A 25,535-nucleotide genomic window follows, 5' to 3' on the forward strand; every position below is an offset into this window, starting at 1 on the left:
TGGAGCCATCACTGCTTAGAAGGAGAACAGGGTGTACTATCACAGATCCTTAGGGTCCTATTAATTTCCTCATTATTGAGGCAGTTAGGTACTACAGTGGTCCTGTAAACAGGAGAACCTCAGATCAAATCTGATCTCAGAGACTTACTAACTGTGTATTCCTGGACAGGTCATTTCACCTTTGTTTGCCTCAGTTTCTTCATTTGAAAAATAGGGAAAATTCTAGCACTTATCTCAAAGGGTTGTTGTGAGGATCAAATGAATTAGATTCTAAAAAGTGCCTGACACATAGCAAGAGCTATGTAAAATTAGCTACTATTATTATCGTTCGGGGTATTAGCTGGCAGGTGGATTTTATCTACACATGCCCCATTACTTTTGTGAAGTGGCTATGCATATCTAAAGAGGAAAGACAGTGTGAAAAGAAGATAAATATTACACAATATTTATGACCCAGTGAACTCTTGAGATGAGTCTCTGGTTTCAGATCTTACAAACTCTTTTCTTTCTTTCTTTCTTTCTTTCTTTCTTTCTTTCTTTCTTTCTTTCTTTCTTTCTTTCTTTCTTTCTTTCTTTCTTTCTTTCTTTCTTTCTTTCTTGCCTTTCTTTCTTTCCTTTCTTTCTTTCTTTCTTTCTTTCTTTCTTTCTTTCTTTCTTTCTTTCTTTCTTTCTTTCTTTCTTTCTTTCTTTCTTTCTTTCTTTCTTTCTCTCTTCCTTCCTTTTTTCCTCCCTTCCTTCCTTCTCTCCTTCCTTCCTCTCATTCTTTCTCTTTCCTCCTTTCTTTGTTTCAATCTTGCTTTGTTTCTTTCTTTGTTTCTTTGTTTCTTTGTTTCTTTGTTTCTTTCTTTCTTTCTTTCTTTCCTTCTTTCTTTCTTTCTTTCTTTCTTTCTTTCTTTCTTTCTTTCTCTCTTCCTTCCTTTTTTCCTCCCTTCCTTCCTTCTCTCCTTCCTTCCTCTCATTCTTTCTCTTTCCTCCTTTCTTTGTTTCAATCTTTCCTCCTTTCTTTGTTTCAATCTTTCTTTGTTTCAATCTTTGTTTCAATCTTTCTTTCTTTCTTTCTTTCTTTCTTTCTTTCTTTCTTTCTTTCTTTCTTTCTTTCTTTCTTTCTTTCTTTCTTTCTTTCTTTCTTTCTTTCTTTCTTTCTTTCTTTCTTTCTTTCTTTCTTTCTTTCTTTCTTTCTTTCTTTCTTTCTTTCTTTCTCTCTCTCTCTCTCTCTCTCTCTCTCTCTCTCTCTCTCTCTCTTTCTCTCTTTCATTCCCATCTAGTGACCTCTTTTAAAAATTCCAAATACAAGACTGATGATATCATTAATTTAAAAAATACTACATCAACTGTAAAGCACATATAAATACAATACTTTATTACTAATATTTTAATAGTAATAATAATCATAAAACATAAACACTAAAACCACTATTAGATAAGTAGCACAGATAGGGTTCAGTCTCATTATTTTATTTGCTGTATGATCATGGGCAAGTTCTTTGCCCTCTGTTTATCTAAGGAGATTATATTTGTTTAATACTTTGCAAACCTGAAAGTACTATATAAAGTTGATATTATTAGAGAGGTTAGGTCATCTGTCAATCCTGATATTTTACAAAGGAGTAAACTAAAAATCAGTAGGTAAAATTACTTGTTCAAGGTCTTCCTTTTTGGTCTAGTAGAAAGAGGATTGAGTCTGAGATCCTGAGTTTGATACCTGTCTCTGTCACATGTGACCTTGAGTGAGTCATTACTCCTCTGGGCTATAGTAGCGTCAATTACAAATTGAGTTAATTGAATGAGATAATTTCTAAGGCCCCTTTCACTACTAAACTTATGTTTTTTTTTTAAATATTATTAGTAGAGACTGAGTCAGAAAAGTAGGAGGAAGGTCCCCTGACCTCTAGTCCAAGGTTTGTTTGGTCCACCACACTACCTTGTTGTTGGAAGCACATTTGTCTCTTATCTCTGAGATACCTGAGGAGGCTATTACCTGAGATTAATCAGTTAGCACCCAACAACAGTCTTTTCATTGAAAGGGAAAATGACCCCCTTTCTTTTCTTTGAGGAGACAATGGCATGATGGAGTTGATATGGAGTCCACACTCTGTCCAATCTTCTTTCCAGGATTCTTATATCTTATTCCCTACCATACACTCTTTGATCCAGTTACAGCAGCTTCTTAGTCATTTGAGAATCAAGGTATCTCTCAGCTCTGAGCACTTTCTCTGGATCTTGCCCATTCATAGAATGCTTTCCTTTCTCATTGAAACCATCCTGCTTTTGTGGCTTTAAGTCCCAACTAAAATCCTATCTTCTGTAGGAAACCTTCCCCAAACCCCTAGATTTTATTGCCATCCATCTCTTAATTATTTCCAGAATATATTGTTGTTTGGTTGTTTTCATGCATGTCTTACTCTGTGATCCGCTATGAGGTTTTCTTGGCCAAGGTACTAGAGTGGTTTGCTGTTTCCTTCTTCTTCCCATTTTATAGATGAGGAAATTAAGGCAAACAGGGTGAAGTGGCTTTCCCAGAGTCACACAGTTAGTTAGTTTCTGAAGCCAAGAAGTTGAGTCTCCTGACTCAAGACATGATGTTCTCCATTCCCCCACGTAGCTGCTGGGTCCTATATATAATTTGTACATATTTGTTTGTTGTCTCTCTTCCCCATTAAATTGTGAACTCCGTGAAACTAGGGATTGTCTTTTGCTTTTTTAAAAATTGCCAGCACTGAGTCCAGTGCCTGGCAAATAGTAGGCACTTAATAAATATTTATTGATGGACTAACAATGTCCTCCCAACTCAAATAGCTACTACTCTAATTCAGACTGTCATCACCTAGAATATTGTAATAGTCTTCTAATTGGTCTCCTTCCTTCGACTCTTCTCGATCCTATCCATCCTTCACACAGCTGCCAAAGTATTTTTCCTAAATCACAGACATAGAAATCTGAAAGAAGTTCCAATGGGTCTCTCCTCCCTCTGGGATAAAAGTATACCTCTTTGGCCCCAATAATCCTTTAAAATAAGACTCCTGGCTATCTTTTCAGGCTTATCATACTTCAATCCTCTTAAAGCACTATACATTTCAATAGCAACCATCCTTGCTGTTCCTCATATACACCATCTCTCATTACCATGCCTTTGCACACAAGCTGGCATCTATGCTTGGATGTACTTTCTCCTTACCTCTAAATCTTAGGATCCCCAGTTCCATTCACAGCTTATGTCAGGTTAGGGTTCTTCTACATGACATCTTTCCTGACATTCCTTTTACTCTGCCCCATACCAATTGCTACTACAATCACCATCCCCTGTTATAATTACTTTGTAACTTATTTGTTTTTTGTTTTTTTTTTAAACCCTTAAATTCCATCTTGTAATCAGTACTGTGTATTGGTTCCAAGATAGAAGAGTGGTAAGGGCGAGGCAATGGGGGTTAAGTGTAATAAGGGTTATTTATTCACTTATTTATTTATTCATTTATTTGTTTGTTCATCTATCTATCTATTTATTCACTCATTTATTTATTTATTTGTTTATTCATTCATTTTTGTTTATTCATTTATTCATTTATCTATTTGTTTGTTTGTTTGTTTATTTAATTATTTATAAAACCCTTCCCTTCCATCTTAGAATGAATGCTGTGTATTGGTTCCAAGGCAGAAGAGTGGTAAGGGCTAGGCAATGGGGGTCAAGTGACTTGCCCACGGTCACACAGTTAGGAAGTGTCTGAGGCCAGATTTGAACTCAGTACCTCCCATCTCTGGGCCTGACTCTCAGTCCACTGTGTTACCTAGCTTTCCCCTTTGTAACTTCTTTGTATAGCATTTATAGTTACTTATATGTATGCAGTTTGTTTTCTTGTTTTTAAGACATATGCAAATCCACATAAATCTTCAGCATTTTTATTTATTACTGACAAAGTCCTGCAAGAAGAAAGGAAACAGGTAATCCATTTAAAATAACCAGACTAAATAAAATACCTGGGAATATACCTTCAGAAGCAAACTCGGGAACTACATGAGCATAATTATAAAACACTTTTTACACAGATAAAGTAAGATTTAAATAAATGGAGAAATATTAAGAATGGGCAGAGCCAATATAATTAAAATGACAATCCTACCTAAACTAATCTACTTATTTAGTGTCATTCTGATTAAATGACCAAAAATATTTTGTTGGGTTAGAAAAAAATAACAATTAATTTGGAAGACAAAGTGATCAAGAATCTCAAAGGAATTGATGGCAAAAAGTAAAGGAAGAAGATCTAGTAGCACCACATTTTAAAGTTGTATTGTAAAGCAATAACTATCAAAACTATCTTGGCTAAAAAATAGAAAGATAGACCAGTAGAACAAAACAGACACATGACAAACAGTAGTAACCATATAGAGTAACCATAGATCCAGGCTTTTGGGGAAATAATCGGTTTGTTTAAAATTGGTTGGATAAATGGAAACTTGTTTGGCAGAAACTGATATAGACCATTATCTTACACAATTTACTAAGGAGAAATAAAAATGAATACATAATCTTAGACATTAAAGGAGATACAATAAGTAAATCATCAGAACAATTTTATGGTGAGGAGAGGAATTTATGTGTCAATAAGTGATGGAGAGCATTGTAAAATGTAAAATATATAATTTTGAGTACATTAAATTGAAAAGGTTTTGTATAAATAAAATAATTAAGGAAAGTAGAAAACTGAGGGAAACTTTTTATAGACAGCCCCTCAGATGGAGTTCTCATATATAAAATATATAGTGAACTTTATCAAATTTATAATAATAACAGTATACCCCAATTGATGTGAATAAAAGATATAAATAGAAAATTTTCAGGTGAGGAATTCAAAGCCTATATAGATACATGAAAAAATGCTCCAAATATCTTCTGACCTAGAGAAATGCAAAGCATACCAACTCTGAGATATACCTCACACACTGGGTAAAAGGACAAAAGGGTAAAGTGACAAATATTGGAGAGAATGTAGGAACAGACACTAATGCAATATTGGTGGAGCTGTGAACTGATCCAACCCCTTTGGAGAACAATATGGAATTATACCCAGAGAATTATAGAACTGTGCATACCCTAAGACTCAGTAATACCATTGTTGGGGCTGCTTCCCAAGAAGATTGAGGAACGGTGAAAAGAACCCATAATGGTCACAAAATATTTATGGTATCTTCCTTTGTGGTGGCAAAGAATTGGAAACTGAGGGCATGCCCATTATTTGGGGAATGACTGCACAAATTGTGTAATATGATTGCGATGGAATACTACTACTGCCCCATAAGAAAAAATGAACAGACTGATGTTTACAAACCTGAAAAGAACTTTAAGAGAGAATGAATAGTGAATGAATAGAATCAGGAGAACACTGTATCCAGCCACAGAATTCATAATGGAAGAATGTTACCTCCAGAAAGCAAACAGAAAAGTAAAACATGAAAGACTTAATTTATATGATCATGTTGGCCTTCCTGATGATATCCTATGTGAGCAGGGAGGATGAGAAAATGTTGGAATACTTGTGATTGGGATCTATTATGTAGATATGAAGAAAAGTAAGCTAAACATATAGCAGATTTGTGATTACATTTGTGTAATCTTTTTCTTTATATATGGAAATGATTGTTGGCCTGGCTTTGTAAACATTTGGAATAATAATAACAATAATAATAATAAATTAAAATAAACAAAATAAAATATGGGATTTGTGTAAAAAAAAAAAGACATGTGCCTAGCTCTTAGCATACTGTCTGGCATAAAGCCAGAGATGACTATTGATTGAATTATTGCTTAAAAAGTGTTCTGTTTTTAGACTTTAAAAAATCATGTTTCAGTGAGGAAGTGTGTTAGTTCCTCTCCTCATTAGCCACAACTATGGGAAACTTGGATGTTTAGACTCTGAGCCTATATCCCAAAGTGCCACCATTTACCTGGTAGCAGAACATCCTAATTGCAGGCACAGCACTTAGGAGGAAATAATCAGCTTCTTCAGGGCTAGCTTTAAAAAATAAATTTAGTGAGAGACAGCAAGGGTAAGGTTTAAATACTGTCAGAACTAGAGCCAAGGATCCATGGGTTCTACTCCTAGCTCTGACATTTACTAGCTGCGTGTCTGTGGGTAAGTCACTTAATAACTCAGGACTTCAGTTTTCTCACCTGTAAAATGAAGAGATTGGGCTAGCAAGGCATAATGGCTCACTAGAGAAAGTTGTCATCAGTCTTTAGGTTGTAGCTGAAGTCATAGTTCAGTAACAAATACACCAACCTAGGAAAAGTTGAACCAAGCATGTGAACTCTAGAATTAATGATTAATTTAATTGCGAACACACAAACCTTTCAAAAATGACTGCTGTGTAGTGAAAACAGAACCTTAAGTGTGTGTGGGGCACCCAGTTATTCCTAGGAGTTACAATGGATTGATACCTATTCTTGGTCTAATGGATCTGCCTTTTTGACATTAAGTCATGGGGATTTTCCAAGCAGAGAGAGAGAAAAGAAAGGAAGAAGAACATGAGTTTCTACTCACATCTGGAAGAAGGCAAGGTATTTTCTGGGTAAAGGGAAATTAGGGAGAATGGAGCAGGAAGCAGAGAAGCATATCATGAGTTTATCAAGCTTGCTTTTATAAATTTTTTTTATTTGTTAACAAATGGGAATTAAGAGAGAGAGATAGAATTAAGAGAGATAGAATTAAGAGAGAGAGGGAATTAAGAGAGAGAGATAGACAGCTAAACATTTCTTTTTTAAATTTAAATTGTTTTTTTTAGAAAATTTATTTAATTAATTCATTTAAAATATTTTTCCATGATTACAATATTCATGTTCTTTCCTTCCCCTCCACCCACCCATTTCCATAGCTCACATGAACTTCCACAAGGCTTTACATGTCATTGATCAAGACCTATTTCCATATTATTGATATTTGCACCAGGGTGATCATTTAATTTATATCCCCAATCATATCCCCATCAACCCATGTGATCAAGCACTTGTTTTCCTTCTGTATTTCTACTCCCACAATTCTTCCTCTGGATGTGATTAGCATCTTTCTCATAAGTCCCTCAGAATTGTCCTGGATCATTACACCGCCACTAATGGAGAAGTCCATTACATTCTATTGTACCACAGTGTATCAGTCTCTGTGTACAATGTTTTCCTGGTTCTGCTCCTCTCACTCTGCATCAATTCCTGGAGGTCGTTCCAGTCTCCATGGAATCCCTCCAGTTCATCATTCCTTTGAGCACAATATTATTCCATCACCAGCATATACCACAATTTGTTCAGCCATTCCCCAATTGAAGGGCATCCCCTCATTTTCCAATTTTTGGCCACCACAAAGAGTGCATCTATGAATATTCTTGTACACTTCCTTTTCCTTATTATCTCTTTGGGGTACAGACCCAGCAGTGCTATGGCTGGATCAAAGGGTAGATATTCTTTTGTCGCCCTTTGGGCATAGTTCCCAATTGCCCTCCAGAATGGTTGGATCAATTCACAACTCCATCAGCAATGCATTAATGTCCCAATTTTGCCACATCCCCTCCAACATGCATTACTTTCTTTTGTAGACAGTTAAACATTTCAAAGGACCTTATTTCTAGTTTTGATCAAACTAGAACAAAGGCTAAGGGCAGACATGGTTTCATTTTTATCCTTGAATTCCTAGAACCTAGCACAGTGCCTGGAACACAGTAGGAGCCTAATAAATGTTTGTTGATTGATTGATTAATTTATTACTATGGAGACCCAAGACACTCCCTACATTATACCTCTTTTATCAAAGTGTAATGGTGTAATTTGCAATAATAGGAATCTGACTTCATGGCATGAATAACACACTATCTCAATCGAGTCCAACCACCTTTTTGAGGACCACACATTCATTCATATAGCCATTGAAAAATGCTTCATTGAATACTACGTACATACTAGGCACTTGGGAAGCACAAGAATGAACTAGTTTCTGTCCTCATGGTGTTTTGATTCCTCTGTGGGTGGAATGCAGCAATGGGGAACATCACATGCCTGAATAAGTAAATACCTAATAAATTTTAAAAAGGGAAAAAAAGAGGGCAATGTCATATGGAGGAGGGGCAGAAAAGGGCATGGCACTAACAATGGAGGGAAGAGATTCAAAAAAGACTTCAGGGAGTGTTTGAACTGAACCTTGAGGGAAACTAGACATTCTATGCGATTGTAAATGAGGAGAAAGTCCATTCTAGACAAGGAAAGCGTAGAAGTGGGAAAATTGTGAAAGTAATTGGATATCATGTACCCCAGAAGTGTACACTGGAACCATGTTTAGAAGGCTTCAAATGCCAACCAGAGGAATTTTTGCTTCATGCTAGAGGCAATAAAGAGCTATGTATAATCATTTTTCAGTTGTGTCTGATTCTTCATGACCCCTTTTGACTTTTTCTTGGAAAAGATACTGGCGTCGTTTGCCATTTCCTTTTCCAGCTCATTTTAAAGAGGAGGAAACTAAAACAAACTGGGTTAAGTGACTTTGTCAGAGTCCCACAGCTAGTAAACGTCTGAGGCCAAATTTGAATTAAAGAAGAGTCTTCCAGTCCAGGACTGGAACTTTATCCATTGTGCCACCTAGCTGTCCGTAGGGAGTCGCTGAAGCTTATTAAGCAGGATGGTGACATGACCCTCCTCAATTCAACAATGAAAAGTTGTCACCTCAATCTTGTGACCCATTTAGTGACTATTTTCACTGACTAGAATGAAGACAATTCATTTCAGAACTCTGCTCATTCAGAATATATTACTGTGTCGAATCATAGATCTGAGGCTAGATGACCCCTCAGAGACCGTCTTGTCCAACCCCCTCATTTTCCAGATGAGGAAACAGATGCCTCGTAATAAATTACCTGGCCAACATCACAGAGCTTTAAATGTCCAGGGTGGGATTGGAACCTATAACAGCAGAGGAAATGGAAGATGAGATAAAGCAGGGGAAGGCTCTGATTCATTTTTTTTTTAATCTGAGAGGACACATTGCTCTCACCCTCCCTTTCACAAAGTCTCACCATTATCCAACAGACATTAGTTATGCTTGTCGTGAGCAGTGTCAATTGGAATTGAAAATGTGCCAACATCATCACAAACAGAGTTCTTAATTAACCTGCTGCCACTCTCAATCACATAGTTTTCTGTGGTCTCAGAAATGAGTTCCGCAAGCATTTTTGTCTTCCATGACTTCTCTCATTTTCTCTGGCTCTTAAGGATCAGGGTATCCTTTGATTAGTGCCACATCATTCCCTACAGTAAGCAAGAATTTGAGAAACGCCCCATGGCACACGGTCACATTGCTTCTACTTGCTGCTGACTCGTTTATCCTTGAAGAAGCAAGCCCATTTTTTAATAATGACTTTAATTAGTGCAGCCATTTATTTGGAAACTTCTTTTCTCTTAACTTGGTCCATTTTGGCAGGCAAACAGAGTTGCAACTAGGGCAGGAAAATGAGGGCTTCGTCCCAGGTTTTTGACAATTGGAGGGTACAGACAAGTTTTGTACTTCATCAGGAGGTAGAAACAACTGAGTTTAGTTCTGATTTCATAAGAATAATTAGCTCTTGAGAAGCTATCATAAGGTTGTTTTCTTTGCCCTTCGGCTGCAAGGTTTCATTTTGTGCCCTTCTAGGTTTCCTTTTTCCACCAATTGGACAGCATCCCTTGGTCTTTCCAATAAGCTTTGTGTCCTGAGATACAAAGTGTCATCTCATATATTCCTGTCATTACACACATGATACTGAATTTTCCTTAAAAAAAGACTAGAGGATCTTTCACAGTCCTTGGCCATGTGCATTTTGTAGTTCTTTCTCCAGAAAGCAGAATTCAGATCCATAACTAGAAGAGGGTGACTGAAGTTGGTTTTTTTCCCCCCACAAGGTACTGAACTTCCAGAGGGTATGAATTGCATTTTCTGTCTTTCAGAGAGTTGAAATAACTAAACTAGTCATTGTGAGTAATGAGATTAAATGATAAGCTACCAAATGGAAATTTTCCTTTGTTGGGGTCAAGATTCTGGAACATGAGCTGAGAACTGATCCTGCCCGGTATTATTATATTATTTTAATATCTCTGCCACCTCACCCTAGGATACTTCTGTAGGATTCCTTCCCTCATCCATATCTCATAAATCATCTCCGTTTATTTATCTTACAAACTTGATTTGAGAGCTACTTGTCCTAGGCATGAAACTTCCTAGTTATGACTCTGTAGATGAGATTAGTGTCATATTTTCTGACATTTTTCACCATGGGAAATCCATTCCCCTGGGAATGGACTCTTCCCTGCTCTTCAGTCTCTCCATACATATGCTTCCAGTCTATTACGCTTGAAAAACATTTGTTATCATCAGTGTCTTTCCAAACTACAGTCCCTAAAATAGCCGTCTTCCCTGGAAAGTAGTTAAGCCAAAGACACTGTGTTCCATCTTTATGATAAAATGCCTATTTCCCCATTAAAAGGCAAATTCTTCATTTGAAAAGGTTGAATGGGATGCTACTTTAAAAAAAGAATTCCAGCTGGATAAATTTAGTGCCCTGAAAAAAATCCAAGCTAAGAATATTCCCTGGCTTGGGTCCCACCACATTTTCCTTGCCATTTGGTAGTGAATTGAAATATTTCATTCACTTTCAGTTTTTGCTGTAACGTTTTGTCCTTTGGAGACAGGCATATAGACAAGTAGACCCACACACATGAGCACAGAGTGTTATGGTTGTTCTGGCCTCCTCCTTAATTTCCAGAAACTATATAGACCATCATATTATCAAGAAAAGGCCATCTAGTTGACCTTTTTTTTAAATTAAATACAACTATTCAGTTAGAATTTGTTGTTGAACATTTATTAAGTGCCTACTATGTGCTAAGCATTCTGCTAAGTTTCAGAGAGAATAATTTCTACCAACAGACAAGTAAATATGAAATATCCACACTCAACACTGAACATGGAATTAAGTGTCTATGATATGTGCTAGGCTCTAGGGGCACAAAGATAATAACAGAAGTAGTTCCTACCCTCAAGAAAATGATATTCTATATCGGTATGATATTCTGTATCTACATAAATACATTCTATATAGTTAGAAAACAACCTGCATAAAACTGTGCATGCATTGTTTTGTTGAATGAATGAATGAAAAATACATTTATTAAGCATTTTCTGTATTCCAGGTATTACTCTACCTGCTGGGTTTAAAAATAAAATAAATATATTTTAAAATATTATTAAATTAAATTAATAATAATAATATATATATAATATAATAATAATTAAAAATAAATATTTTTAAAAATAAAAAAATAAAAATAAAAGAAATAAAAGAAATAAAGCCCCAAGGAGCTTATATTCTAAAAAGGGAAAACATATAGAAGGTAGTGGTAGCCAGGGTGGAGTGTTTCGGACAGGGAAGCCAGAGGGCAGAATGAATGCATAAGTCAAATCTTTGACATGTCTTTTCTAGGGATGTTTTGATTATTATTATCAGAACTAGAGAGAAAGGAATGGGGGAAAGGAAAAGGGAGACAGGTAAATGTGTGGTATCATGACATGGAGATGGGTAGAAAGTGGAATTCTGGGTCTGAGATTAGGATATGATAAGGTCTGGGGAAATAGAGCCTCATCAACCTTTCACAAGATAAAAATGATAGGTTTAATCATCTCTATTTTAGAGATGATAAAACAGAGGCTCAGAGAGCTTTGTGATTTGTTCATGGTGAGAGCCAGTACTTGAACCCAGGTATTACAGATTTTAAATCAAGCCCTGTAGTTGTCAGTGAAAGAACCTGAGGCAGAGCGAGGTTAAATGCTAGGATTACATAGCTAGCATGTGTCTAAGGCTAGTAGTCTTGATTCCCAGCCCAGTGCTCTATCTCTTGCACCAAGTAGTTCCTTATGGTACTTAGCACATTGCCATCCTATTCTTTCATATTTACTTCTGTGCATATTATGGTGCAAGTGTACCTGCCTTTTTTTTTTGTAGATGAATTTAAGCATTACTTTAAAATAAATATGCTCTGAAAGCATCCTTGAGACAACTCTAGTTGTTGTTTAGTCTTGTATGACGATTTGTGACCCTAGTTAGGTTTTCTTGGCAAAGATACTGGAACTATTGCCATCTCCGATTCAGATGAGGAAATGGAAGCAAATAAAGTTAATTGATATGTCCAGGGTTACACAGCTAGTGAGTATCTGAGGCCAGATTTGAACCCACAAAGATGAGTCCTCCTGACTCCAGGACCAGTGCTCTATCCAGTGCACCACCTAGTAGCTGCTCCAACACCACCAGGAGCAGACAGGATAACAAGGGATGAAAAGTGGCATATTTTGTTCTCAGATGACTTAGATCTTCTCTCTAAAGTGTCTACATTTTAAAAACTTTTTAAATCTGTGAGATTTTGGAATTGTGAGTATTTCTTAGAGTGACATTAAGATGTTTCTAACTTTATGGATCAAAGTCATATCTGCATGACTGTGGGCAACACGTAGATTTGTGATGTTCTTTGCTTTTCTGATTCCATTCTTGAAGATATTTTGAGGTCTGTCTTAGTTGTAGGGGGAAATGCCACCTCCCATTTCATGAAAATTAGCAAGCTTCCAACGTATAATCATATCTACCAGATTATCTTTTGTTTGGTATTTGTTATGCTGTATTTTGAATAGTTTATAGTGATATACTGCATGGTTTCTACTGTTTTCTTGTGTAATCTTCATTAGTTAATCTGAGTACCATATGGAAAACCTTTCTGTAATTTCTTGTGGAAAAGATCTCATTCTGAATTGAGTTTGAAAAATCCCTCTGTTTATATACCCTTCCCCCACCCACCTATAACTTCATGATTCAGTCATTTATCTGAAGTTCCTTATCAACATTATTGTCTGATAAATTCATGGAGGGTCTTTTGATTCTCATCAAACATCTGCTATTTCATAAGTTTTATGCAGAGGTGAACCACTTTCATTTGACAAATCTAATGATGCAAATCTCTTGACTATTTCTGGGTCACTGATGTCTACTTGCCCCCAGATATTCCTGTTGGTGTTTGACCTATTTACTAGGATTTCTACAAACATCTCTCTTTTCCTCTCTTTTGGCAAGGAATGGTTAACCTTTCTTTCACTGACTTATAGTAAAGACTCTGCTTTGTATGACTTTCTTTGAGGATATTTTCCAAATTTGTTGTGATCCATTTTTTGTCATTCTGAAGGTATACATTAAAGACTGGCACAGAGTGGTATTAACTGCTAAAAACGTATTCCAAGTGCTACTAACATATCATTGCTACATATATTTATTCTTCAAAGATTTTTTATTTCAATTCATCAGTTAGTTCTTTAATAAATCTCTAGCCACAGTCTTCTTTCTTCATATCTTTGACTCAAAATTTTTGGCCTGGGGGAGAGACCAAAGTATTTGGAGGTATCACCTTCATCTTTTGGTTCAATGAGACCTCTAGGTTCAAACCCAAAGCCTTCAATTTCAGTCTTTCTTCAGTGTATCTCAACATCCTCATTAAAAACAAATCACATTTTAATATCAATGGTGTTCTCCAAAAGAGATTTGTGACATACTTTCTGGAGTATTCCTAGACCCAGATCTTATCCTTGTACATCAAATGATTAGCACTGTTTCCTTGTGATGTCCCCTTTAATTTGGAAACCACATCTTACTCTCTTTAGAAAAGATGAGGTTGGAATTAAGCTGGGCAGAAGCATAATAGACTTAAATAGGTTCACCAAAAAACAAAGCAAAACCAAAATGAATACTTCAATGTACTGTTTTATGTAAATTCATATCGCTACTGAATCATATCTTCAAAAATTCCTTTGTGTTGATTTTATATAGTCATAGATATACTAACTTCTTTGTTTATGCATTGCTTTCCCATTTTAAATACAAACCCCTTGAGGACAGGGATTGTTTTATTTAGTCTTAATATCCTCAATTCCTATTATAGTGCCTAGCTGAGCTTGAGCTTCAATGCTTAATGAATTCCTGTTGATTGATCACCACTATGTATAGCAAATACTAATTGTTATTCATGCAATGACAAGAAAGCTAGAGAGTGTTAATCTGAACTTTCTTGGTATATTTTTATCCTCTGTGGAAAATTCATCAGAGGACATGAACAAGAATATCATAAGGAGCATAGATGAGTACATTGTGACCTACTTTCTTCAGTCCACTCCCATGGATGAGATTACAGATTTATTGAAGTAAGCAGAAAAGTATGATTATGTTTTGACTAAAACATTTATACTGATAATTAACATGCTAACAAGCTATTTTAATAATAAAGTATATGTGTAGGCTTGCAGGGAAGACTTGCATTTCTGGTGTGAAGGCTTGCCAAGGACCTCTCTGAGCTGCTTATCCACCTTTGGTGTCTTGTCTACCTGTCACACAACTCTTACCTGCGGCTCTAAGAAGCTGTGGCTTGTGCAGCATCCACACTGCTGTAGAACTATTTTGGCAGATAGGCTAACCTAGGTTGAAGGCACCTAACAGGTCTCAAACCTGCCAATGAGTTAGGGTAATGTCTAACCCAAGTGTGTGAAGACTTCCTCTGGTAGAATAATCAGATGAGAATCATTCATTCCAATGGCCATCAAGGTGGCTGAAGCAGGGCTCTGTGGGGTACTTAGAACTTTGTCAGACATGGAAGACACCATTGCATTTGGGGTCATTGCTAGTCATCCTGATTTTGCCTTGCTGCTGATGACTTTGTACAACTTTGCCTTACTTCAGTCCAATTCATGGGCAAGTCAAGACATCACCCTGTGATGCCATTCCTCCTCTTCAAGATAAAGGATGAGTAATAAAAACTAATAAATAAATATCAACTTGAGGTTATGCATATCCATGAACAATTAAATAATTTTAGGACTTTTTTGTGTCACAGTCAAAAGAATGTTGGGTTTTGAGCCCAAGGACCTGGATTCAATGCTGTGTTCTGTCACTTACTGTGTGACCTCAGGAAAGTCCCCTGAGCTCTCTGGGTCTCATTGGGAGGATAAGAGATCTGTTGACCCCTAAGGCTTACAATGCTAAATCCATCATCCTATGACTTTTATTCAGTTGGATCCATGGTTCCTGGTCCAAATGCAGACTCCTTGAAGGTAGAGAATGTTGCATTTTATATTTGAATTCTTAATGCTAGCCTAGCTCTGGCTCTAAGTGAGTATTCAATAATATAGAGAACAATGGTAGCTTAAATAATCAGTCAAGATTTGGCAAGTCCAACAATTGCCCTTTTGTTGCTTCTCCTGCCCTTGATGACTTCTCCTGTGACACAATATAAAAGCACTAGACTGGTTCTTGGAAGACCCAGGTTTCAGTTCCCTATTCAGTAACCTTGGACAAGTTCCTTCCCTAAGTCTCTGAGTTCTTGTATATAAAAATAACAGGATTCTGGGGCAGCTACGTGGCTCTGTAGATTGAGTCATACCTCCTAGCTGTGTGAGACTGGACAAGTCCATTAACTCCCATCCCCTAGCCCTTATTGCTCTTCTGCCTTGGAACCAATACCCTGTATTGATTCTAAGATGAAAAAAAATAATAATTAAAAAATAATAGAATGGAATGACCTCTTGGGAGTCCCTTCATGTTCTATCCTTTTATGATTGATGAGTTTTGTATTTTGTAGCTATATATGTGGAGAAGACTATATTACAAGATGTAAGGATACAGCAGGGTTCAGCTTGGGGCTCCATTTGTTCCAGGCTAGAGAAGTCTGTTCCTTTTTCTTTTCAACTTCCACCAGAAAGAAAAAAGCCACACCCAAGAAGAATGTTCCAAATTAGGCACACCCAAGGAATAAATCAACTTGCCAGATGTGAAGCAGGGAGAGGGAACTTTATGGCAAAGTGACCCATAATCTCTTACATGTTTCCTTTTTGGTTTCTAGTTTTTGGTATAACTAATTAATTTTTGGATAATGTGCGTGACCTACTGAATTGGACAATTCCTTAGGACATTCTAAGCATAAACTTAGAAGCAAACAAATTCTTTTGTGTTTTCTTTCTCTTTTTTAAAGTGAACTACAAGTTAAGTGAGTCAACAAAGTGACATAATTGCCAAAAAAGATGAATGTGATCTTAGGCTATAAAAATGTAACCCTCATCCCAAAACTTCAGCTCTGATCTTTCATAAACTGGTTTCAATCTTGGGTGCACTTCCCCTACTCCTGCCCCCAAGTAATATCTTTTCTTTAATTCCCTTTGCTCATAGTGAGAGTTCCCAGTGCGAAATCTCAAATTATATTTTAAATATAGTTTGTGTCTAGATCTCTATAGATATAGACAAGTCCCTAAGTCTTGCACACACACTCAAAGTAACAATGGAAATTGTGTATAGGACAGCCTCTATTGTATTCTATAAATAATGAGATGAAGGACTCACCATAGTGCAAAAACAGTCAATATTCTCTCCTTAAGGTGAGTCTCACTTTTCCCCAGCATTTTCTTTCTTTATACTCCTAGCACTTCCTTATGGTTTTATACTTCCATAAGAAGGGAAACGAGATTGAGTAAAGTAATCACTCATTTCCCAACAGTTCATTGAGTATTGCTTTTATTTCAAAGATCCATTTAGGCATTCATTCTTATAGTATTGGCCATGAGTTTAGACTCCCTCAGAAGTGAAATGAATTTGGGTCGGTAGCTAGGCAATCCTCTTCTCATCGGACCTAAACTGCATGAAAAATTCATAGTAATAGTAGAGAATAAAATTCAGATTTTCTGAAACCTCGTACCATTGCTTAGATTATGCTGCTGCTCCCCTAGGAAATTTAAGACTTGAGAATCCTCTAGTTGTCAGTATTGTAAAATCACTAGTTGTTTCAACAAATCTTCATCAGCATCTTGAAGCCCAAGATAGCCATTAGGGACACCTTGTGTGGCGATAGATATTTTTCTTTTATTTGATTTTGAAACCACATAACTCGATCTGCCTGAAATTGTATGGAATATCTTGACTACTCCATATAGCAAGACAAAGTGGTGGTGTTTCTGAAGTCAGGAAGAACTAGATTAAAATTTCTCCTCTGATCCTAGCTGTGTGACCCTGGGCAAGTCATCTAACCGCTGACATTAATTTTTCCTCATCTGTGAAATAAGGGGATTGATTAAGACTGATTCTAAGTTCCCTTCCTACTTATGATCCCATGATCCCTTTTATCAGACAAATGTCCAAACACTTAGATCCTTATCTAGGTAGCACATGGGTTGAAGCCCTGCCTTTAGAATTAGGAAAATCTGAGTTTGAATCCTACCTCAAATATTTGGTATTCGGTGGTTCTGGATAAATCATTTAACCTCTCAGCCTCAGTTTCCTCACTTGCAGAATGAGAATAATAATCGTACTTACATTGTAGGATTGTTGTGAAGACTTAAGGGGAATAAATTCAAGCTCTCTGTGAACTTTAAATCACTACCTAAGTGCGAGCTATTCTTGTTATCTATGTCCCTTTTTCATAGTGACAATATCAGAACCAACATTTTGTCAGAATAATAAAAGAAGCAAAAAAAAAAAGATGTGGTCATTGACAACTTTTGCTACATCCCAAAATGAAATGGATTCAGGCTGTTAAAATACTCAAAGTCTCTCATTAATAGTGCTTAGGAAACCATGATAAATCAACCTATTAGGGTGCAACAGAGGTGCAAATTGGTGCCTTAGCTAATGTAGATAAAGATTTCTGAGCACGCTGCATAGATCAAAATTTTAACAGACACCCCTTTGAGTGTTTTAGTGAATCTCAAAAAAGCCTGATAGCTGAGATTCAGCACAACTGAGGACTTACTTCATTCAGTTGTCAATAAAATTGTCTCTTATTTTATTTTCTAATGGTTTATCAATACTGGTAATTTGCTGCTGGTTATAAAAAAAGGAGGGAAATTTAAATAAGTCCTGCTAACAAGAAAGCAGATTTATTTCTCCATTTTGTCCTGCTCCATGAGCTAATGATTGGGATGATGTGAGGTGCAGAAATCATCTTTGTTCATTACTTAAGCCACAAACAAACACTGGCTTCTTTTGGGAAGGCAAATTAAACTGTGGAGATTTTGGCAGAGGTGCAAGGTTTATCTTGCCATGAACAGGAAATTAAGGCATCCCAGGCAAGATTCTATTTAAAGAAGCAGTGATTTAGGGAAGGAGGCTGGAGGGAGATAGATTTCTTTCCTTCTTATTTTTTCCCCTCTCTGTATAGAATAAAATTGCAGCTGGAACTTAGCCTGTCAAATTGGAATGTGAGATCCCACCTGTCTTACCCACTTACTACAGAAGCAGAGTGAGCACAAAAGACTGTGCAAGGCTCTAATGGAAATGATGACAGTCAGGCAGAATTGGACAAGTTCCCTGTCAGTCTTCGTGGAGCTTATGAGTGGGACGAGTAGAGATGAATCATGATTATTGACCTCACTAATAGCTTGACTCTGTAGGTGGGCTGACAGGAACACTTGGTTTCCTTCTCTTAAGATGAAAACAGAAATGTGACTTTGATGATGGGAGTAATGATTTGGCCACTGGAGAGTCAGAGAGATTGAAGGTTTCATCATTAAAGGGCATTTCCATCTTTGGAACTGTTCTCCACGAATGTAGAGTAGCAACTCATCCTAGTGTCTTAGACTTTAACTGGACAGGACCTCAGAGATCATTAGTATAATTCTTTCATTTTAGAGATGAGAAAACAAAGGATCAGGAAATGTAGTGACTTGCCCAAAGTCACCTTACTAGTAAGTGGTAGAGTTAGGAATGGAACCCTAGTTTCCTGAATCTGAAACCAATGCTCTTTTCACTATGCCACGTTTCCCCCCCCCCCCTAATAAACATACTGGTTTTAGAGAGTCTTGAGTTATTTTTCTCTTGGGGATTATATACACCAAATGTCCACATGTCAAGTTACTGAGTCATTTTTTACCCATGCTTGGGATCTGTGAAAATTCAATATATTATCATCTCATGAAAAAATGGGTTTCCTTTTGCAGAGCAGAGTAACAGTGGTGCCTAACTCCCTCCTGCTGCTCACTTGATAGACTGGACCAGGGCCATCCCCTCCCCATACCACAGAAACAGATTCCTCTTCATGTCTATACATCACCTTCTTCCTTTCCCTGCTACCAAGTCTCCCAGAATGGAAGTTCCCTTAAGTGGCCAGACATATCTGGAATTGAACCTGAAACATAATTAAACACGGCTTTATTTTGGGTTTTCTTAAAGTGGGTTCATGTGACTAGGCTCAAAGTAAGAAAACAGAAATATGAGTGAGATTTTCTGGTGAACACCTACTTTTAAAGCACTTCATTTCACCATAAAGTTATGCTTTTGTTGATTTAGATTATAGAAAATAACATATTTTCATAGTTTCAGAGGTGGAAGGGACTTTAGAGACAACCAGACCAAAGTCCTCATTTTATAGTTAGATAGAAGGTATGGATATACACACATACATAAGGAGACAAGCAGACAGAGACAGGTACAGACATACACAAACACACAGAGACAGGGAGAGACAGAGAGACCAAGATAGAGAGAGAGGAAGGGAGGGAGACAGAGAGAGAGACAGAGAAAGACAGAGTCAGAGAGAGACAGAGAGAGGAAGAGAGGGAGGAAGAGAGACAGACAGACAGACAGAGACAGAGAGACAGAGAGACAGTGACAGAGAGTGCCAGATGACCTTTTCTAATGTCATATAAAGTATATGTGGATTCCAACCCATGTCCTCTGACACCAAACTTGGCCACTTTTCCCACTATACAATGGCTGAATAATTCATGCCTCTCCCCTTCAGTCCTCTATACCCTCCTCCTTCAATCTCCTTGGAAATGAACATCCCTGAACTGGTGAGGTTGGTGATCTGGTGACAGAAGTATGGTCCTCCAACAGCCCTATACAGGAAACCTTTCTAGGTTGGTAGGACCTGCCAGGGAATGCATTCCTTCAGTAAGGTCTTGGGTAATCTGAAGTACCCCAAAAATTGTGAAGAGAGAACCAAGAGGACTGAAAAGGACTATTAAGCAAAGAACAGCTAAAATAATCAGAATTGGTATGGGAAATTGTGATGATTTCTATTTCCAAAGTTGGAGATGGCTTATTAAAATCTTACCAAAGACACACTGATGACAGCTTTGGACAAGAGTGGAAAAAAAGACAGTGATGTGGGGATAATGCTGAAGTCTAACTCCCTGGCTGTACCCAGTTTGATTCCTAATTTGGGAGTTTCTCTAATAGCTTCCTCATTTGAAGATAGGCATTAGCGAGAATACAATTAAAAACAGAATACATTCCATATGTGTCTGGAGCTTGTTGAGCATTTCATAAAGTTAAACATGGACCAATGCAGTATCTCTTTCAGAGAGCTGGGGCAAGACCAAAGATGGTTCTGCAGAGGATCTCCAGATGATTAACCCTAAAAGGGAATTTGGAGATCCCCTTGTCCAACTCCCTCCAATTTTTTGAGTGAGGAAGACAAGGTCATAGAAGGCTGTGCTCTCCTGATTGGTAAGAGGTTGTTAAGTCTAGGAGGCTTCTGATCCTACCATGCTGCACCCTGGCTATCTTCCTGGCAATATATTTTGCCTTGATGCATCTTACACAACACCCCTACTCCCAATACACATTCAGGCTCTTGTTCTTTGTACAGTAATCAAGATCGCATTGTCATTGCTGGAAAATGTGTCAACTCATTGCCGGATTGCCTAGATTTCATTCATTATTCTTGTGATTTTTTTATACTGAAACAGTCTCCTTGGACATTTGTACACATACACACCTACACATATGTCTACTACATACATATGTGTGCATACTTTTATAGAATTAAAATATATAATATATATTTATGCTGGAAGCTTAGCAATTATATAGTGTTTTAAGGTTTGCAGATTCCTTTGAAAATATTATCTCATTTGGTCCTCATAATAACCCTGGGAATTAGGTGCTATTATTACTCCTACTTTACAGATGAGGAAAATGAAATAGTCACAAGGTTAATGATTTGCCCAAGGTCACAGAGCTAGTTAAGCATCTGAGGCAGAATTTTAACTCACATTTTCCTATCTCAAGATCTAGCCTTCTATCCACTATACCATCTGACTTCTACTTTAATTATCAAATGTATATGGGTACTATTTAGTATATATACATATGTATATATTTAGTATATACATAGAGATTAAATAGTACCATATACATATATGCACATAAGCATATCCTCTAAGTCCTGAGGAATCACTGTTGATCATTTAGTTGATAAGAGCTCTTTTCAGTCCAAATTTCATTCTTATAATGTTAATCTTATAGTATAAATTGATTTTATTTTCTGTTCATTTCACTCTGCATCAATTTATGAGAGTTACCTTTTGGTTTCCAACAGTGTGTTGATGGAACTGTGATATCATCATGAATCTGAAAGTTTTGTTGACAGAGAACCTCTTAATTGATCTCATTCATAGGCTTGGACTCAAGAAGAAGAAAAAGGGGCAATTTGACCTGATACTTCTGGAGACCTTTTGAGATTGTTAGGATAAGAAATATGAACAGGCTTTCAGAGACACAGTGGACTGTTTCAAACATGTACTAGATTTCATGATCAAAAGTGTTGAGGACACAAATAATTCTTACATCATAGACACTAACTTGTAGGTATGGAAGCAGTTTTAAACCAAGGGAGGAAGGAGCAATGACCACCAGAATTCTATTGTAGATGGCTCATTGAGAATAAGATCCATCATCTTGGAGAACAAAGTTGCATTATATTTTTGAATATGAAATGTTCCATCACTGATAAGTTCTAAGACATTGTATATAGAGCTCAATTACAAGTCCATTGTCATATATTCTGACAAATGTAAAATTGAATTCTGTCTCCTAGAAATGGTCAGTGGCACTAGATAGCTATGAATTCAGAAAGCATAACTGGCAATGGAAAAAATGATGAGGCTGCATGTCATCTATATGTTAAAGATAGGAAGACACTCATAGAAGAAATGAAGTTAATATCTAACATGCAGGTACTGTTTAGCTCTTTTGTGAGTCATAGTAATAGTCACATCCAGTCAGCACAGTACAGTTACTAGAATAAAATCTCTCTTCTCTGGAAATTTAATACTATTGTTGTTGTGAAGATTGTTAAGGCTACTTTAGGACAGAAACCTTTTTGCTAAACAATGGAAAGGGCTTTGACCTATGCTTAAGCATAGAACAGGAAGTTCTTTGAGTCATGATTGATTTTAGAATTGATACAATAGAGATACTTGGAATGACAGAACCAGGTCTTGGAACTTACAATCTCCACCCTACTCAGAGTAACAGGATTTAGGAAGGGCTGCAGCAAGGATCAAGATTTAATTATTTGAGAATATGACCTTCAGCAGACATGTGCAAAGGAAACAGACCTCTGGGCAGTCCTGGGTTAAGCTAGAGCCACCATTGGCACAGGGGAGACATGGACAGTGATTGGTAGATGTGAGAACTGAGGGGAGGGGACTTAGATGGTTTCCTTAAAGATAGCGAGGTCTGAGGACAGGGGTTTTTGTTTGTTTGTTTTTTTTTTTTTTTTGCTCTGGGACGTTTTGCTCTGAAGGGTTTTGCTCTGAAGGAGTCTGAGAGGAGAGAGGTCCTGGAGGGAGGCTGGAGGTGGAGGCCCCTGAGACTGTTTCTCCATTTTGGTCACATGAGTGATAGGGACTGATCTCTTTTCTTTGCCTCAGCTATCTAAGGGCTTGGGCCTTTGGCCCAGCCTAAGCAGAGGGGGTATTTAAGCCCTATTCCCTTCTCTCCCCCTTTTCTCTCTCTCTCTCTCTCCTTTTATCTCTTCCTTAATGTATTTCCTCTATTGTAAAATAAACTACCATGAATTTCATTTACTTGAGTAATTTATTTTAGGATTTAGTAATTAAATTATTGGCGACCACCAATTAAAAATTAAGTCCAAACAATAAATCTACCATTATATAGAAAGGAATGAGTAAATTCCTTTAAACTTCCAATATGTCCTTGGCTTATAGTGACAGAAACATGAAAATTAGCCTAGAAATTAATTTAGCTATACTGTAGTTGGTGGTCTTTACCCTTGTAGTGGAGAGACTTCTGTATCTGGAGTCAGGCATACTTGAGTTCAAGTCTGACCTCAGACACACTTACTTGCTGTATGACTCTAATTAAATCACTTAACCTCTGTTTGACTCAATTTCCTCAACTGCAAAATAGGACATTGTACATTGTAGTAAATGTATAAATATTAATTTCCTCTATCTTTCCCTGCTTTCTTGCAGCTCCTAAAATATTATCTTTTTACATAAATATAATAATGTAGGCAAAAAATCAGCAAGTTATTGATTTTTGGTCAGTTTCTTTTTAAATAGTGAGACCCTCAGTTTTTTTCTAAGCATTTGGTTTCCCCCTGTCTTTCAGATTATGTGACAAGTCATCCCTCAATGCTCACAAAATTGTATTGTCTCCAACATGGACCTTTTTTTTTTCATACATACAGTCTAGTTCAGCCATCCTTTCCATCTATGCTTATCTCAGTGGCATTCGTTTATCTTCCCTTGTGTAGATCAATGGGGAATGTAGAAGTTAGAATCCAAATAGCACCATTGACAATGAAGGAGAGAAAATTGTTTTTGTCTGTCCTTTGTCTTCCTTCAAGTTTTACCACTAAATGTCCCCAGAATGAATTAGCTTAGTTGTAACTTTCTGAATTTTCTGTAAACTTGTCTTGCCCTCCAATTCATTATAATGTTCCATGATATTGCATTATTTGGAAACTTTTAAAAAAATTCAAGAATGAATTCCCCAATAGAAAAATTATCAAAGGATGAATACAGGCAGTTCTCAGAAGAAGAAATAAAAACTTTCCATACAGGTGAAAACATGTTTCAAATTATTTATTAGAGAAATGAAAATTAAAACAACTTTGAGAAATTACTTCCCACCTGCCAGACTAACATGACAAAAAAGAGAAAGTGATAAATATTGGAGGGGATATGGAAAATTTGGAATGCTAATACACTGTTGGTAGAATTGTGAACTGATATAATCATTCTGAGGGCAATATGGAACCAATTTTAAAGGATCACAAAATTTAATACTGCTGGGTCTTTATCCCAAAATAATCAGAAATAAGGGAATATAAATTACTTATACCAAAATGTTTTAGCAGCTTTTTTTTAGTGGCAAAGCATTGGAAATTAAGGAGTTTTCCATCACTTGGGAAATGGATGAACAAGTTGTGGTGTAATGAAACACTATTGTATCGTAAGGAATGGTGAACAGCATGAGTTCAGAAGAACCTGGGAGGACTTATGTGAACTTATACAAATTGAAAAGAGCAGAACTAGGAGGGCACTGTGTACAATAAAAGAAATACCATATTATGATCAACTGAAATTATTAACAAGGCAAGTGTCTAAGAAAATCACAAGGGACTCCTGATGAAATCCACAATCAAAGAAGGAACTATTGGAGTCTGAGTGCAGATCAAAGTATGACATCTTTTACCATATATCATGAGATTTCTATTTTATATGTGATATGTATCTTCTATCATGACATAAGCAATGGAAATATGTATTACATGAAAGTATAGATATAACCTATCTTGGACTATTCACCACCTTGAGGAGGTCAGAAGAGAGGAGTGAGGAAGAAAATCTAATTTTAAAATGTCAGAAAACAATTGTTTACTACTTGATCACATGGGCAGATGGGGATATGATTGGGAATATAGATTCTAAGTGACCACCCTAGTGCAAGTATCAATAATACGGAAAAAGGTCTTGATCAATGACACATATAAAACCCAGTGGAATTGCGCGTTGGCTATGGGGGTGGGGGGAAGAGTAGGGAAAGAACATGAATCTTGTAACCATGGAAAAATATTCTGAATTAATTAATTAAATAAAATGTTCCAAATTAAAAATAAAATAATAAAATAATCATTTCACATTAAACTGGGGGTGGGAAGAGAACAATTGTTAATAATTGTTTCTACATGTAATTGAAAAAAATTTAAAAATTGGGAAAAAATTTAAGAATGAGTTTATATTCTGATCTGGCATTTCCCTTGACTGTCATTTCTCTCCATTTAGTTGTATCCTCTAAATGTCCTGGTATTGCCATCTGATGTCTTAATGCATCCTAAGAACCTTCAGGTCCTGTCATTTACATTGAACTCCTTGATGCTGGGGAATATATAGAGCACCAGGAGTGGAGTTGGGAGCATCTGGATTCAAATTCTCCTGATCCTTCCTAGCTGTGTGACCATGGGCAAGTTACTTAACCCTATTTACGTAGCTCTTGCCCTTCTATTTTAGAGTTGTTACTGAGACAGAAAGTAAGAGATTATTTTTAAAGAACTACTTAACATTTCCACCCAACCTGTGGATGAAACTCTGATATGTCAATTTGACATTGAGAGCAGAGATTGTCTCCCTTTATTCCTTGTATCCCCAGTACTTAGCATAGTGTAGGACACACAGTGAGTGGTTAATAAATGCTTTTGTATTCAT

Source organism: Monodelphis domestica, chromosome 8 (genome assembly GCF_027887165.1).
Source record: "Monodelphis domestica isolate mMonDom1 chromosome 8, mMonDom1.pri, whole genome shotgun sequence".
NCBI classification, from domain to species: domain Eukaryota; kingdom Metazoa; phylum Chordata; class Mammalia; order Didelphimorphia; family Didelphidae; genus Monodelphis; species Monodelphis domestica.